A 15,605-nucleotide genomic window follows, 5' to 3' on the forward strand; every position below is an offset into this window, starting at 1 on the left:
TCATACATCCATACATATTTTGCTACTATTAAGATTTGATAATTTGTCAAAGTTGAATAGTTATCAAAAAACACATTAGTACATGTGCGAATGTGTTTTGAATACGCTCAAGAACTTTATATTTTGTTGCTGTGTTCAAATGAGAAAAAAGTCAAAGGTATACATACTCCACTTTTCAAATACGAATAAAATCTCACTGTAATGATTAAGAAACACAAATGAAAGCTTTTTCTTTGCTCTTCATGTTCTCAAAACGTTTTATTTTTTTTTTTTGGAAATGTGATTTTTGTTATGTAGGTGAATATATACCATTGCTTACAACACAGCGCATTCGTTTCATTACATTTTATCTTGCAGGCAATAGACAAAGTTGCCCTGCACTTGTGCACCAGCGAAGAAGCAACAGACACATCAATTTATACCATTGTACATATTTTAGGAAGCTCATTAATACGTTAACACACATACATAATTTCATTGAACAATTGGGCATTTTACAAGTAATTATTGGGTTTTGGAGAAGTTTGCTGGCGGAGTGTGAAAAAGTTGTGCGCACGTAACGAAATATGGAGAAAAATCTTGGCGCAAATCCTCAAACAATATTATTTTTAGGTTAAACAAATACCCATATATATGTATGTACACATGTATGTACATATACTTTTATATATTCGAGCTTTGTTGTTAGTGGTTATATGTTCCTTCTAACTTCACTTGTAAAATTGTAATATTAACCTAAATTAGTTAAAATAGGTAGTCGGCTGAATTGCTTGTGCAACCGGACGCAGTATGTCAATTTCACCGAACCATGACGTTCACGTCATTTGGACTTGCTTTTACAAATAATATATTTCTATTATTATAACTTACCATTTCGGTACACATACATATGTATGAATGCATGTATTATGTGTATGTACATATGTATGTGCATGTATACTACCAAGTGTTGTGTTGTGTGCATGATTTGTTTTGATTGTCATTGGGAGCTAATACTACACCGACGCACAACGCGAATCCCCCTCCGAGTCACATATCTCCAAATGTTTCTTTCTTCACTTTATTTCATTTCAAAATCCAACCGTTTGACATGGTCTCTGATCATCATAGTGCAGCATAAAATTTGGATTTTACTTTGCTAAGGCGCCAGTGGAGAAGCTTTGACACATCAGCTGCAATACATAGTTTAGCAACTTTCCTCTTGCCGATAAAAGTATACATATGTACATACATACAAATCTGCTTATATTATATACATATGTATACGTTTACTTTGTGGAGCAAACCTGGTTCAAATGGTATATGCTGTTATTGCGCTCTTCAAGCTGAAATGTCAACATAAAAGTTCAAAGTATTTTGGTTCACTTGTAGAATGCCAATACGAGATTTTTATTTTAGGGTAAAATACCCTGGAACTAGGATGAAGTATCAATAAGATTTTCTGTTTTCGCGCCTTCGCCTTAAAATCAAAGGAAAAACTTGTTATAGATGAAGAGACATATGCCTTTTCTTTTTGCGCTAACTTGCAAACAGATAGAAATAACGCTGGTGAGATTTCGGAAGTCTAGTTAGTCTGGAGATAGTATGTGGAAGCAAGAGGCAGCTGGCCGCTTTGTGTTTAATGTATTGTTGAGTTTGCTTTCAAGTGCTCAGTTGCCACTCCAACCACACTTGACATCTCAACTTTCGGTGTTACGGTGCTGACTTGGGGCAACCCGGACTGAGTCATGCGCCATGTGCTGCACTTGAGCTGACACTTCTGGCAGTCGACATAATCGCTTCTTGTAAGAAAATTCTCACTTACTTTTATGACTTCTTGTTCTTTTTCTAATGTGCGCCGTTTGCCTATCATTTAACTTCGTCTACGAAGGGCCACTCATGAGTTGGTCTAGTTGTGCTTCGAGTGGTGAAATGGATACATACTATATACTGCACCATGTACATATGTATGTACTTAATGGTCGCGTTGCTTGGGGGCACATTCATTCCTCAATTTAAGTAAAAATAGTAATGGTCGGTTTTTTAGGTTTAAAGTAGTTTAATTTTAGTCTTCAGATACTTGCGATCGTGAGAAGGGCTATTCCTTAAAGTTACTATCGACTTCCTAGCGACAATCCAATTTCCTGCTGGTTTACGTCTCAACATTGAAGTACTATATATAAGAGTGCTCGTATGTTCATGTGGGCACTCAATTCTGCATCATCATTAATATTTTTGCAAGCCAACTGGCTGCATCAGCAGTCTCAAGGTGCTGTTTGGTGCCAGCCCCTCCGCCTACCATGCTTTTTCTGCAGTTTCACTTCATATTGCTACTGTTCAGTTCTTCAGAAACACTGTGCTTCCTTGGCACTTTGTGTGCAGTAACTGTACCCAGTGAAATTGTGTGATTTTTATGTACATCCGGCATACAGCTTCGTAGCTCTCAAGTGTGCAAAACGGGGGAAGCATTTTATATTTAGTTGGAAGCGAGATATTTCGCAAATGCAAACGTTCGTAATGCCCTGGAATCGACAACAGGGTGTTTAATTACAGCGAAAATGTGGGTGGATGTCTGCACTTTTCGATCAAATCTTATGGGCAGTTGCAGAAGTAAGCAGGAAGTTTGTGAATGGTTTATCCGCTTCATATCTTAAAGAAGGCCACATGTGTCCTTCAACGCGTGGAAAATTATTAAGAAAATATTCCTTATATTTATATTTACTGGCAACGTCAATCTTTCGTGACCTTTGTCGCTTACATACATATGTGCGTGCGAGAATGAGCGCAGTCCGAGAGAGCGATGTTGTACTAATAGGTTTAAACTCGCACAGAACAAATCATTGCGATACCTCTTATGAAGGTGGGAGAATAAGTGAAATCCGAGGGTTTTATGGGAGCCGGTGTCAAAATTAGACAACCACACTTACTTTCCTACCCGTATAACATAACATTAAATACCATCCGATTCTTTCACTTTCCAGTATGCAAATTAAGCACCAATTAATAAACCGGGATAAAACATTGCACAAATAGTGGTTTTGGTATGCCGTCTCAGGTCTAAAAATTGTCAAAATCGCAACATAACTGTTCAAGCACCCACATACCGATCTGAATAAAATTAAATCTTTGGACCTAAATGGATAAAATTGGTTGAAAATTTGCTCTATACCGCACATAACTAATTTAAGGATTATGAAACATGCGGTTGACTTTACGCCCTATATGTATATTGGTGATAGTATGTGAGGTACCATAATAAAACTCAAAGAGCAAGGTGTTTTTATAATATTGCTTAACAATATGTTCTTGAGTATACCTGACCAATGTCAAAGGTTAATACAACAAGCTCAGACCTTTCTCTGCCTCTAACATATCCTGTATAATGTCCGACTTTCCAGCTGACTTTAAACCTTTTAGGTTGGTAAAAATGTGTGGTATTTTGATGAAATTAGATTGACAATTTCCTCTGGATTAGTTTTAGGTGACACAAACAACTGTTGGGTGAACAAACTACAATTTTATTTTGTAGCAACATGTTGCAATAGTATAAAAACTAAAGGTGGCAGTAAAAAATTGTATTTTTTAAGCGCTTCCGATAAATATATTTAACAATTATTAAATAAAGTATATGCAATTAACTAATTTAAATTAAAGTAATTGCTTATGAGTAACGATTTCTTATACCGATTTCTCTTTGTTTCCATTCTAGATAATGTCAACGCTTTGATTTACTGAGAGCAAAAATAAAGGTAGGCGAACTATAAAAATAACAACATTGGTAACAAAAATATACATATGCAGTTATACATATGGATTTATAGAATGTATTAAATTAGAGATAGTTCGAGTTCATATGCTGCCCTTTTCGAGCGGCAATTTAAATGCTTACTTATGAAGTTTGCATAAAATATGGTCAACATATCCGCTTTTAGTGCGAATTACATGGTTTGCTTGAGTTAACTTAATTGTGTATGTTTGTAGAAGTGCGTGACAAAAACATTTGGTTATCAGTTGGTCGATGGGGGCCATAACAGGTTATTAACGGTTAAATATTTGTACATATTTCACATTTGAGTGCGAGTGTTACATATGCGCACAATAAGTTAATAGGTATATAGATATAGATATAGATACACATGTATGTATGTATTCGCACTGCGGTTACGTTCATTAATGTCAACAATAACCACAATTATGATACTAAAACACAAAAAACAAAGTGTTGAACCAAAAGTGGCACTTCCGCTTCATGATTACTACGCTGACGTAGTTGGACCTGTGTACGAGTCCATTGTAAAGTCAACAAACGCTGCAAGACTGCCCCGTTTGGAAAAGTGTCATCGTTTATTGTTTCTTGAGACTTTCCATACATATCCTATATGCATGGACAAGGGCCCCACTTGAGTTGATTCCAATTGTGCGTAATTTATTTTGTATCTCTGTGTATTAATTAAGTCATTCGCAGTAAATAAAGTCTGCATGCAGCTGTTTGTATAGTTAAATGTGCCACTGTGGCGAAGCCAGCGCAATCTTGGATGGAATATATTCAATTGTTGCCATTTTTAGCTTTGTTGGAGGTCACTGCCTTAAACTTTTTCTGTTTGTTAAATATTATACGAGCTTTCATACATATGGTATGTTAGGGCCTATGTCCAAACATAAATATACATATTTATACCCTGAATAGGGGATATTAAGTTTGCTACGTAATTTATAACACCTAGAACGAGACATCGGAGTCCCTATAAAATATATATGCTTGCATATAAATGATCAGCTGCCAGAAAAACTGATCAGTCAAAATTAAATTCTTGACTGGAAAACTCATTTATTTGACGGGATATCTTCACGAAATTTAACAAAGATTTTATATTCAAGGCATTGGTATAATCTTCGAACAATTAGATTATCAAAACATCTAGCTTCTATACAAATTGACCGATCAAAACCATGCTCTTATATGGACCCTTTTTTATTTGTAAAGAGTTATACCCTTGTTGTACAAGGTCTGTCGCAAAAGAAACAGAACTTTTTAAATATAACTGTTTCTGTTGGCGCCACCTATTGGTGGCTATATGAAATAAAAAGTTTGATCTCTTGTCGACATTTCGTCTTCTTCATCTTTTTGTCTTCTTTTAAGACAATTGGATAACTACAATCGATGCTATCGATCAAAAAGTGTTCAACGTTGGTCATCGGTCGTAAAATGCATTTTGAACAAAGAGCAAATATTAAATTTTGTTTTAAACTTGGGGAAAACGTTTACTGAAACATTTCAAATGATGAAAAAAGTTTATGGTGATCAGTGCCTATCCCGTAGTAATGTGCATGAGTGGCTTAAGCGATTTCAAGAAGGTCGTGAGGACATCTGTGACGATCAGAAGTCGGGCCAAAAAAAATCGTCTTCAGAAGTCAAAAATAAAGACAATGCTAATTTGGTTTTACGATTCCGAGGGTATTGTACACCGAGAGTTCGCCTCACCTGGCCAAACGATTAATGCTGTGTTTTACCTTGGTGTTATGAAGCGTCTTTTGTCACGCATTCGTCGTGCTCGACCACAATACCGTGAGTCAGGGTCCTGCCACGATAATGCGCCGTGTCATCGGTCGACGCTTGTCACTGATTTTTTGACAAAAAATATAACTTTTGAAAAATATTAATACCGTACATTTTAATTGTTGTTGTTTTTTTAACAGTCCTGTTTTTTTTGCGACAGACCTTGTATATACATATTACATTATAGTATAATACTTTTATTTGCATTTCTTCATTATGCAAAGAAGGGTTACCATAAATATGATTTTAATTAGTCGTATTTTTTTCTTTCCGTAGTGTGAGCAAAGTTTGTTGACTTTTCAGGGCTAAGTGCTGTGAAATGATGCCCCCTTTTTGGCGGAAGACTGTCAGTCAATGTGGCAGTTAGTAGTAACATCGTTGCGGTAGTCCTACATGCTCAGAACACCCCCCACTTAACTGACCCGTATTCACTTACTACTTTGCACATACGTACATATATGTACGTATGTCTGTACGTGCGTCGATGAACCTACTCAAAAACTTACACACTTGTTTGCCTTCACTGCTCTTATATATGTAGTACATATGTATGAATATGATATACACGAGTCTCTATTAACCATGATCCATGCCCGAACTTACATATATTTATATGCAAATTCCCCTTTTACTTTACATTTTGCAACTCACTGTTAACTGTTAATTTATTTTCATTATGACTTCATTTATTTATTTATTGTGCTTCGTTGTTGTGTTTCCTTTGTTTTGCATATTCAATTAATGTTTGAGGAATGAAGTCAGTCTTCATGTACATACATACATTCTCATACAAGAGCAGAATGCATAAATTGCAACAGTGCCGTTCCTTTGCACATTTATTTGAATGCGTAAAAATGCACTGAAATGAAAATGACATCACTGCCAATCGAGAACTGATTGAAAGAATTGAAATTTTCAATTAAGGAGACAGGCAGAGAGAAGTATATATGTATATTCGCATTTGTGTTGGGTGTTTCATTAAATTGCCGTACATTTTTTATTAAAAATTATTATTTTTTAACAAAAATCACAAGTTGCGTTTCTGAGAAATTTCCACCTTGTGACTCCTTTGTTCTGATATTTCGAAAACAAATTGAAATTATGAACACATATCGCTTCTTCAGTTGCAACTGCAACAGCTGAATTTGGTGCGTGCTTATTTCCACCCCGTTCCACTCGACATTTCAATGAATATTTGTAATTCGTTTATAAAATTTTCGGAGTGAATTTCTCCTATCACTCAACGAGGAGAATTGTTGGAAACGCCTTAACTGGCTGAATCTGAAACTCCGCCCATTTTCAAGTTGTTTTCAAATTTTCGTTGGAGCTCCGCAATAACCGGCAGGCTATGTGTGCAGTTGTTCCATCTGGCTGGAACCAAACCCTATTGTAAGGGATACGTCTTCGGCGGAGTTCTGGGTACAAGAACTCATTCAATATCATTAAATAACGGTGCTCATTTACATTACTGTTACACAGTTTTCTTCAAAGAAGTATGGCGTAACAATATACTTTCATGAAACCGCACAGTGACTCGTTTTGGGTGAAGTTCACTTCATTTACGGCAATTTGGCTTTTCTACATTTCCCTTTAGATTAAAATCAGCAATCAGGCCATTTCCTTGCGATACTTCCAGATTCGGCAACATGTTTGCCAACAATATAATTGTTCATCTACTCGGAGACGTTCGCCGAAATTGTGTCTGAATTCATGGTACTGCTGCACTATCCAAACCCTATTTTCGGTTTCTCAAGCTTCATTTTTAAAAAGTTTAAATAATAACCTGCCAAATAAAAACGTAGGTCGACTAGTAAGCCACTCTCTGGATTTACTGCAGATGATTCGGTAATGAATAATCAACACTTTCATTGTACTCTATATGGTATATAGTCAAAAGTGAGCGGTAAAAAATATACATAATTTGAGTAAAATTACCTACATTGAACACTTTTTATATCAATGTACTTGTGTAATCCCAATAACCTTCTGTTCTTCAAAAGTGTGGAGCATTTTTAACTTCCTGGTAAAAGAATTCATTACATTGTTTTGAGTGCATCTGAAATGTGGCGGTGATCTGTATACAATATATGTTAATTTTTCGGCGTTTAAATACAAATTAATCAGCTTAAAGCAAAATATGCGGGGTAAATGAACGACCTTTCAGCTGAAGTTGTACATATACATGTATGTATGTATAAGTAAATTGTCTTATCATCAGCAAATAAGGAACCACTCTTTATTACCTGTTGCAACCGCTTAAGATATCGTTTCTGAAATATACGCTAATTAATTGAATATTATACACTTAATTGGTGGCTCGATCGCCAGGCTTGCTTCTTTGTGAATGTATAGGGTGTGTCATCAACGTTTTAAAGTTGAATTATCTATATTTCGACATTGGAAACGTCAAATACCATTCGGAAAGTGACAGATATTCAGTAAAAAGTCTAAAATTTACGAAATGGGTCGCTATTCACTAGAAAAAAAACCGTCTACAATTCGCAGATTGGGCAGAAGATCTTTTGACCGAAGATGGTCAATTTTACCGAAAAATCATCTTTTCGGACGAGGCTCATTTCCACCTCGATGGTTGCATTGACAAACAGAATTGTCGCATTTGGGGCACAGAAAACCCGCACATAATCGTTGAAAAGCCAATGCACCCAGCACGAATCTCTGTATGGTGTGGATTTTGGTCTGGTGGAATCATCGGCCCATTTTTCTTCGAAAATGAAGAAGGAACCGCCGTAACCATCAATGGTGAGCGATATCGCGAATCGAACCGATTTTTTTTTTCAAGCAAATTGAAGAGGGAGACTTGGACAACATTTCGTTCCAGCAGCACGGCGCTACGTGCCATACAGCAAACGCTACACTCAATCTTTTACGCCCTGTCTTTAAATTTAAAATTTTACATTGTATGGCCCACCCTTTAGATCAAGTTCGCTCTTTACTCTCGCTTTTTATAACACATGAGAGCTATTCAATTAGCACTCCTATGCGATCATACAATTGTTATTGAATTTAATAATTTTCAGAAAGATCATTCAACTATTTTGATGCGGTAAAGCCTAATTAGCCCAATTAATATTATGTACGTATGTACTTATACATACATATGTATATCATTTGTTTACAATGTTCAAATGTCGCTATTCCGGTCTTATTCTCAAGTTGAGCAGTATGATGTACAGTAGTAGTTTCTATAGTGGTCTATAGTAGAAAAATTAGATTTGCATATAAATTATAGAGCAATTATATTGCACCAATGGTTTTGCTTCATAATTTAACTATAGTTTTTATGTTATATCTTTAATTGGTTTTTATGTTTAGAAGCTTCAAGAAATCGGGTTTTTTGCTTTAATCACTTTAGAAATAATCTAAGAATATGTCCTCAAAGTTTTAGATAAGAATTTGAAATATTTTCGAAGCTAGAAGGAAAATAGTGAGCGTCTAGCAGATATATGAGAGATTGGGCAGAAAGCGAAAACTTTGACGCGCGATTTCTCGGTTTTTCATTTTTACAATTTTTCTTAATTGGCGGCCAGGATAAAAAAATAACTAAACGTCGAATGGAATTGCGGCAAAGTTTATTATCTTTGGCATTAACCCTTTGCGACCGTATGTCTGCTCTCAGCCACCAAAGCTCTTTTTACCGTTGCCGATTCGTTTCAATCGAAGGTACTGATATTTTATAAGTTGAGTTTAACTTAGATTTGACGATTTAACTTCCTAAAATATTTCAAGATAATACCCTAATAAAATGGCAAAAAGAAATTTACTGATGCCACATTTTATGTTTGTCCGAAAATTGATGGAACAACTTGTAGTTGATTTTCATGATGAAATATTTTCCTCAGATACAGAGGAAAGGCTAAATGGCAAACTCCATATATTGCGGCACGGTGAAGATGTAAAAAGTAAAGATTGTTCCATATGTTCAAACAGAAAAATTTCAGACGGAAAACGCCAAACTAACTTTTTTTGTGACACATGTTCTCGAAAACCAGGGCTTCACATTGGAGACTGTTTTGAAAGATACCACAAGATGAAGAACTATAAAATATAAATTTAAACATATTATTATATTACATGCATCTTAAGTTTTGAAAAGAATTAATAAATTTAAATTTTCCTTCACAATCTTGCATACTGTGTATTACTGTTTTTTCAATGAAAATTAATTCCGACTAGCATGACACCCATATATAAAATAATAAAATACCGTCGCAAAGGGTTAAATCCAAAAAAAATTGTGAATGATGTTTAAATATATAACTATAAGCCCCAGAAGTTTAATCCCTTATTTATTTCCTTCCCAAAAAACTCCTCAAAAAATCGATTTTTTTGAAGCCTCTAAAGCAGGCTCCTCCCTTAAATTCGTTGAGTATACCAATCTTAGTTTTATTGCTATATTTAAGTTCGTGTCAACTAAAATTATATTAAAAACATATTCAATTGAGTGATATGTATGTGATATTTATTCGACCGAAGAGGCTAAATTTTATATATTGAGATAATCTGGAAACGTCATCCAGAGGATCGAAATTCTTTATATGAGGGATATGAGGCTTAGACCAAGGTATAAAAAAGTTCCATTCCTAGTTTTAGGTAGTATCGACCCGTTTTAATCTATTTTTGCCGATACCACCTACTAATATTCTTTTACATCTAAATGTAATGATTATCTGGTTGGCGAAAATTTTTAATTGCAACATTCTGATTTACCAACAATTCATAAATAATGTGCATTGTTTAGTGTCTCGGTGCCAAAATATGCCTCTATTCTAGGGCGCCATTATTACCTAAAAATAAATTCAGCCACAAAACTATTTAGTCTAACAGTCTGTGGACGGCATACTAGATGTATTTTACCAAAGATGATATTTAGCTTAAAGATTCTCCTAAACTTACCTTACATAAGATCGGGAGCCATACTAATTGGATTTTACGCCTTATTCGCGGTTGTGGCTCTGATTTTTATTTTGCACTCAAATATAAACAAAAAAAACTTTTGACTGTTTCTCTGTGTTTGTTATTTTAATATTCGATTTCATGTTTATTGTGTCTCACCTGATTTAGTCATTAAAAATATAGAAGGCAAGACCACTTTGCCACTTCTAGTTCGTAAATTATTTTTCGTTTCGCAGCTTATTTAAATAATATATATGTATGTATATGTTCGTTGTAAAGAGTAGCTTAAGTCGGATCAAGTTGTTATTCTATACACCAACCAACCAACACCAAGCATAAAATGCATGTTTTGGAAAATTATTATACTTCGTATTCAAATTGTTGGAGTTTATCGCTTTCGCATTAACTTTCTTCCAAACTTTCAAAGGTTTGTTTTCGTTTTTATGCGAAGTGAGCTTTCATTGGGAAGAATGTAAATACATACAACATATTACATATGTTCAACGCTCAGATATAAACCAGTTTTAACCAATATTAATTTTTTTTTTCACTCATGTTCCATTTTATTTCGTGTTTCATTCATGCTACTGTAAATTTCCGAAAATGTTGTTACGTTATTTTGCATTTCAGGTGACGATATGTACTTATTTATTGATTAAAGCCTATTTTTGCTCTAACACACGTTTTGAAGCAGACTGTAAAATACTGCATGTCGCCATTTATAGAAATATTTTTCTACACCATCTACGTCACTGGTACTCAGTTTTTACCAAAATTATACACATTTAGAACAGGTTACAAGAATCGTAAGTTTGTTCAAGCAGTGATTAAGTTAATTTTATCTTTTCTCTTATGTAGAGTATGTTCAACTTTTTTATACTGTGTTTACTTGCCATACTTTACATAACGAAAAGTAAATAACATAATGCTTGTGGCCGGGTGCGTCGGCTTAAAATCTCGACCAAGCGAAGATAAAAACATATTTTATAATAACGATTTTGTTTGGGAAGCAACGATAGCTTTTGAATACATATAAAATTCATCACCCGTTCGATCCTAACGACTGCGGGCAAAACATAGTAGGACTTTTTAATTTAAATTTCGCTCGACTTTTTTTCTAGGTTTGTATGTGTCAATGTCACATCAAAATAATCATTAGTCACACACGCTTGTCTTTCTGATGCACATAAAGTGCAGTTGGCGATTAACAGTCATAGATTTTGCTGACATCTTTGGATTATCGGAAGGATCAGTGAAAATCTTTTTGAAAGATCATTTGGGTTAAAAAAGTGAAAGCATTATTGGTTCCAAACTCACTCAATTTTTCGAAAAAAACAGTGTCGCGTTAACGTCTGTGAAACAATGCTTTCCGACTACCGGGATGTCAGGAAACGTATAATTACTCTCGAAGAGTCTTGGATCTTGGTGCACTCCAAGTTCTTTTCGACCGACCAAACTATCAACAAGAATACTATTTGGGTGTTATGCTTCGCGAAGCTATTCGTAAAAATAAATTATGGGCCGACAACTTTTGGTTTTTGCACTACGTTAATAGCCTGTCGCCTACTGCATTGACTCTTCGTGCGTTCTTCGCCAAATTTTCAACCCAATTCGTACCGCAACCACGCCGTATTCGCCCGATTTAGCTCCGTGTAACTTCTGACTATTAAGCAAACTCAAACGACCGCGATGAGGTAAACGTTTTGAACTAATTGAAGACATTAAACGTGAATCGCTACGCGCTAGCAGAAGTGTATTGCGGCTAAGGGGGATTATTTTGAGGGATACGACATAGCTTTTGAAGAATAAATTAAGAATTTTAAAATTATGAACAAAGTCTTACTATTTTTTGTTCATAGTAGTACATCAAGACTCTTGCCAAAATAAGAATCACTTGTCTTCGACGTTTGCTTTTGTATCAATATTCATTCGTAGGCACTTCACATACGAGGGCTGCTATATAATATATACCTAAAATCTTTGTAGGGCTATGAAGCACCATCCTATAGCACTGTGAAAAACTGGTACAACGAATTCAATCGTGGCCGACACTCGCTCAAAGACGAATTCCGTGAAGGTCGTCCAAAAACAGCCGTTGTGCCAGAAAACATCGATGCCGTACGTGAACTGATAATGCAAGACCGTCATGTAACATACCTTCAGATAGAGGCATGCCTATGCATTTCTCCCACCAGCATACATTCGATATTGCATGAACACCTGGCCGTAAAAAAGGTTTGTTCTCGTTGGATCCCGCACAATTTGACAATCGCTCAAAAAAGGCTCGTGTGGATTGGTGTAAAGAAATGCTGAAAAAATACGATCGCGATGCTTCAAAAGACGTTTATAAGATCGTCACAGGTGACGAATCATGGATCTATGCGTATGAGCCCGAAACAAAACAGCAATCGACTGTGTGGGTCTTCCAAGACGAGCCGAATCCAACGAAAGTTGTTCGTGGAAGAAGCACTTTGAAGCAAATGGTCGCTGTTTCTTCGGCAAAACTGGTCATTTGGCGACTGTTCCGCTTGAGCAACGTAGGACGGTCAATTCTGAGTGGTACACCACCATTTGTTTGCCTAAAGTCTTCGGAGAAATTCGAAAAATGAACAAGAGAAGACGAATCATTGTGCACCATGACAATGCGAGCTCTCACACATCGGCTCAAACCAGCGTCTTTTTGACCGGTCAAAACGTCGAATTGATGGGTCATCCGCCGTACAGCCCTGACTTGGCACCCAATGACTTCTCTTTATTTCCACACATCAAGAAAATAATGCGCGGTCAACGATTTTCGTCGCCAGAAGATACTGTTGAAGCATTCAAAAACCATGTTTTGGAGGTATCTCAATCGGAGTGGAAAAAGTGCTTCGAAAATTGGTTTGAGCGCATGCAAAAGTATATAAATCTTGATGGAGAATATTTTGAAAAACAATAAAACTATTTTTGTTGATAAATATTCCTATTTTCATTATTAGGCCAGAAATATATATAGCAGCCCTCGTACAAACAAATTTTTAATAACGTTTGCAAGCGCAAATTATCCGCATACCATATGCCACACACCTCGATTTTCGATTAATAGCGCCGCCCGCTTAAACGCCTAACCCAAATTTGTCAAAGCTCAGTATGACGAGCTTTATTGAATAAACAAAGTCTTAAGAGGAGTAATAATAATGTGATATTTGGAAATACATACACATATCGTCACCTGAAATGCAAAATAACGTAACAACATTTTCGGAAATTTAAAGTGGCATGAATGAAACACGAAATAAAATAGAACATGAGGGAAACAAAATTTTAATATTGGTTAAAACTGGTTTATATCTGACCGCAGAACCTGAAAATGTTGAACATATGTAATATTATGTGTGTAATTTGAAGTAGTGAAGTGTAATCAAAAAGACACTCAATTTCGGATTTTTTGATGATACGTTATTTTGCATTTCAGGTGATGATATGTAAAGTTATATAAAAGAGCAAATGATAATCACAGTATACATATAAGGCAATATTAATAACAAATTATTCATTATTCGGTCATGTTACATGTACATTTCGGTGGGTACAAAAATGATTTTTTTCGCTTCTTATTCTGATAAATTGGTTGATAAACACCTCTAAAAAAGGCTTCCCAAGTATTTTTATAGAGCAATAAATTTCTTAAAATATCATTGTAATTTGAAATGGTATTTTTTCATGGTCAAATTTCAACCATTAATATCTTTCAAACGGTTAGGTTTGCAAAAAACTGAAAGGGCCCATTTTGTAACACGTAAGCGTAATCAGCCGCTCACTTCAAAAGCTCTATGTGTTTACGAAATTCAGTATTTGATATTATTTTATATTTGATATGCCGTATTCGTTTAACTTAAAGCGATATTTATAATTAATTTTTTTTTTGTAATTTATGTATTTTGTAAGTGTAAGTCAGCAAAGTAGACCAATCCAGCTGCTTTATTTGAGGTTATTTTAAAAATACATAGAATCTGACTGAGCTTTTTATACCTTTAATCATTTTTTAGACATCAATATATAGGACTAAAAGAAATAATAAAAAATTACCTATCTATTAAGGCGGGTAGATTTATAGAAAGTAAAACTTGATTTGTTTTATTTGCTAAGTTTTTTGCATAAAGAATACACATAACTATTATCGTAAATTTGGTCGAAAAGTTTTGGAAAAGTGTAACCACACAAAATATTGCAACTTCATCTGAAGCCAACCGACCGACCGAGTATGTGAATGTGTGCTGCTTTAAAATGTATATACCATATACCTGCATATGTAATATATATCAAATTAAATATCATTATTCTCCGCAAGGTCGTTGATGTGCGTAAATGTGTACACTAGTAAATACATATGTATGTACGAAAGAATTATACGATCATTTGCCGACTTGCTTGTAGTTAAAAGTGAATTTCCTCTCCGCTTACGTATTTGTATACAGTTTACGCATATGCCGACTTGTTTACTTGGTTTTTACTCATTTGGAATCGGGCTCGTTATCAACCCGACTGCATAAGCCGGCTGTTTGCGCCATATTTGGCCGGCATCAGTTGAATTTCGCTGTTCATCAAAGACGGGTTACACCACGATGGCTTCCAGAATGCGTGTCAGTGTGTGCTTTGTGTTGGCAGTAATTTCATCGAAGAAAGTCAATCACATTCCCCTGTCCATGTGACAAAGAAATCAAGAGAAATGAGTTGATTTATTGGCTTTGATGTGAGTACTGGTGAAACGGCATTCACTTATTCGAAAGTTTCTGACAGAAAATGTGAGTTCGGTATTAATTTACATACTTTATTTTAGTTTAAAATTTCACCTTAAATCCCCTAATAAAACCTTCACAGTATCTACAGCAGTAATACTATTTGGTTCCTCAAAGGTTGTACAAGAAACACGTATTTAAGCACAATTTATTACAAAGCATATTGTTTTATTGCGTTGCCCTCTGATTTGAAATAGAAAATCTTTGACTATTAATAATTATTTGAAAATAGAATTACGACGGGAATCGATATGCACGTGTTTATTGGTTCGAGCGTCAACATACATATATGTTTTCTTCCATGCACAATATCAGCTGAACGTAGTTATTGATTTTCACAAATAATATTAAAACCAGAAAAAGAAAAGAAAATGCAG

The 15,605-nt window shown here is 35.2% G+C and overlaps 1 protein-coding gene across 1 annotated transcript in view; it reads left to right on the top strand.

Annotated features, from left to right (window-relative positions):
• Positions 1-3,688: 3,688 nt before the first annotated feature.
• Positions 3,689-15,605, top strand: part of LOC105225496 (pleckstrin homology-like domain family B member 1) — a gene marked incomplete at its 5' end in the record, with an annotated part of 28,542 nt that continues 16,625 nt past the window's right edge. Inside the window, 1 exon segment of the mRNA XM_049455029.1 lies at positions 3,689-3,728.

Source organism: Bactrocera dorsalis, chromosome 4, assembly GCF_023373825.1.
Source record: "Bactrocera dorsalis isolate Fly_Bdor chromosome 4, ASM2337382v1, whole genome shotgun sequence".
NCBI classification, from domain to species: Eukaryota; Metazoa; Arthropoda; class Insecta; order Diptera; family Tephritidae; genus Bactrocera; species Bactrocera dorsalis.